Source organism: Magnolia sinica, chromosome 10 (genome assembly GCF_029962835.1).
Source record: "Magnolia sinica isolate HGM2019 chromosome 10, MsV1, whole genome shotgun sequence".
Lineage (NCBI taxonomy): Eukaryota > Viridiplantae > Streptophyta > Magnoliopsida > Magnoliales > Magnoliaceae > Magnolia > Magnolia sinica.
In genome coordinates, this window is record NC_080582.1 from 6415606 (window position 1) to 6418682 (window position 3077).

Sequence of the window (3077 nt, forward strand, 5' to 3'; positions counted from 1 at the left end):
GAAAATATAAATATCAGCTTGTTTCAACACTTTCGTTGCCCACAAAATGTTTTTAACAGTTATTCATCAATTTTTTCTAGTGTTGTGATCCACTGGAGATTTGGATCTTCTAAAGGTCAGGTATGGATCCCTAAAATGAGATTTAAAAACAGATAGACGGAATGGATATACAAAAATTACATCAAGGTAGCCCCACACGGTTAGGGTAACACCCAGTAATGTGTTACCTTGGTAACAAGTAATCCACTCCACGAACTCCCATGGGCCCCACATGCTCCCTCAGTTAGATGAACGAGAATATCTCCATGTGGACGACTTATCCCCATCCCTCTCTCTCCATCACGAGCTGTCTTCAGCAACGCCAGTATCTCCAGATTTCTCGAGCGCTGTCCGTGACTGTGTCTTCAGTGGTCTGGAATGAATGGCTCTGATCTTCAATTTTCACGATGAACTCGGGCAATCTAGTCCATCCATTATGATGAAAAGATCAAGGATCACAATATTGTCCACGAAAATCAAAAGAAAACTTTACAAAAAAATAAAATAAAATCTTATTAATGTATAATTTACATTCCAAAAGGTTTTGGAAAATCTATTTATAATTATCGTTCCACTGTCTTCACCGTTAGCCCAAATGAGCCGGTGTCTCAGGTGGGCCCCACCGTGATTCTTATGTGAAATTCACCCTGACCACCAACCGCATCAATCCATGTTAGGTCAAGGGTTTAAAAATTAATTAGCTCTATACCTAATTTAGGTGGACCACATGATTGAAAATAGTGTACAAGACTACACTCGCCGTCCAAAATATTTCCATTAGTGTAGCCCACATGAATCACGTATGGGTATGATTTTGCTGCTATATACTCAGATTTTTATATTGAATTAAATGGTTGAGTAGATTTTATATAATTATTACAATTACCCCGTAAAAATCAAAGTCCGACGTCTCCCCTAACTAAGCAAAATGGATTTTATGTAAATATCATGGTGGGCCCATCAAAATAAAGAAGGGGTAGCATATAATTCTCCTTTTTAAAATATCTAATGATGATGGGACTTGAGTTTTGGTAGAGCCGACTGTGTTAAATCCACTCTGACATTAGATGTATAATCCACTTTAGCCCAGTGCCAAAAAATAAAGAAGCTAACTTATGATTCATGTAGCTACACAAGAAAATAATTGGGAGAGAGACTTCTACTCTTAATTTTTATGGGTCTAAGTTATGATTATATGAAATCCACTCTAATCATTAGATTCACACCAAAATTTAGTCATGGGGCTCAAAAATCAGGCTCATCGGTTATTCAGTTATTCAGGTGGGCAATACTAAGAAAAATAGTTTGGAGGGTGATTGTTGGCTCATGCACTCTTTCCAATCATGTGGTCCACCTGAATTACTGATGGAGATTATTTTTTAGGCCATTGGCCTTACATGAGCTGATGCACCAGGTGGTCAGGGTGGATTTCATGTAAACATCTCAGTAGGGCCCACCCCAAGCAGCCAACCCATTTGCTTGTACACTTATGGACATGGAAAGAAATGTGATAGAAAGTAACCAAACCATAATTATGTAGACTAATTAGGTGCCCTTTTGAAAACCATTTTTAAATGGAAATTTAACAAAATACTATTTCATTAATATGATATTACTCGTTTCAAAAAGATTTTTAATAAGCTAGTACATTAATTTAATAATTATCATTGGAAAACCCTGTGTTAGATTTCTCAGCCGAAGTGGGGAAAGTCTAATGGAAGTTGGGGGTTGGCCATACGAGCAAGGGGTCGGTGGATCAAGTGGGCTCCACCATGGTGTTTATGTAAAATCTACCCCAACCACCAGTTGAATCGCCCCTTGTTAGGCCTAAGGCCCCAAAATCAGTCCCATCTATAATTCAAGTGGACCACAAGGGCAATGCATACCCCAAACTGTTTCCCTTGGTATGGTCCACCTAAATCATAGATGTGTATGATTTTTGGACTCGGGCCTAAATTTTGGTGTTGCGTCTAATGGCTAGAGTGAATTTTATATAATCATCGATGTCGGCCTTGTAAGATTCAAGTGTGGACATCTCTCTCCTAATTGTTTCCTTCTGTGTAGCCCATCTAAATCACAAGTCAAATTGATTTTTTGGCCTTAGGTCTAACGTAGGAGTGAGATCTATCATGCACATCAGAGTGGGCCCATTAAAAAATAAATGAATAATGGGCATCCCTTTCCCAAGTGTTAGAGATTTTGGAGGATGTATTTAATAAAAAAATCAATAATATTGTCCATGTTACAATAATGATAACATCGCCATATTATTAATATTATTGGCGACAATTTGAACACTGCATATAATCATGCGCCCCTAAAAAATTTTGAAATGAAAATTTTTTAATAAATCAAATTTTTTGCAATATTAATTCATTGGCGACATTATCGAAATATCACCAAAACACTAGTAATACAAGCGATACTTGGAATTTACACAGTTGAAAATATTAGTGATACATTGGCAATACATGTGACACTTGAAATTTACACGGTAAGAAATATTAGTGACATTGATACATTTGTAATACTTAGCGATACATCCTCGATGCCTGAAAATTCTGATACAACCAATGTTATCAAGATCTGATGTGCTCATTTATTTCCCTGTCTTAAACTCTCTTGCTCTCTCATTTTCATACAACATTCGTGAGGGATTCCATCAGAATGAGAGAAACCTCTAGTATCCAATGACAAACACAACCTCTGGTCTATCTCTTTTTTTGTTGTTATGGGCTAAAATATGTCAATGATGCTACTTAGGGCTTCCAAAATTTGGGAATTAACAATTCCCAACTCTTATCTGGTTAGGGATTTATTATTCTTAAATTTGAAAAAAAAAATACAAATAAAAATGAAACAAAAAGGTGAAACGTGTTGTTAGGGATTTGTTTTTCCCCATATCTTGGAAGCCCTAACTAGCATTATTGACATATTTATCAACTACGGGAGGAGAGAGAATCTTATCACCCCTCTCATTTTGATTCATGGGTTAAGATAGTCTTGTGATTAAAATCAATAAGGGATACATTATGGTA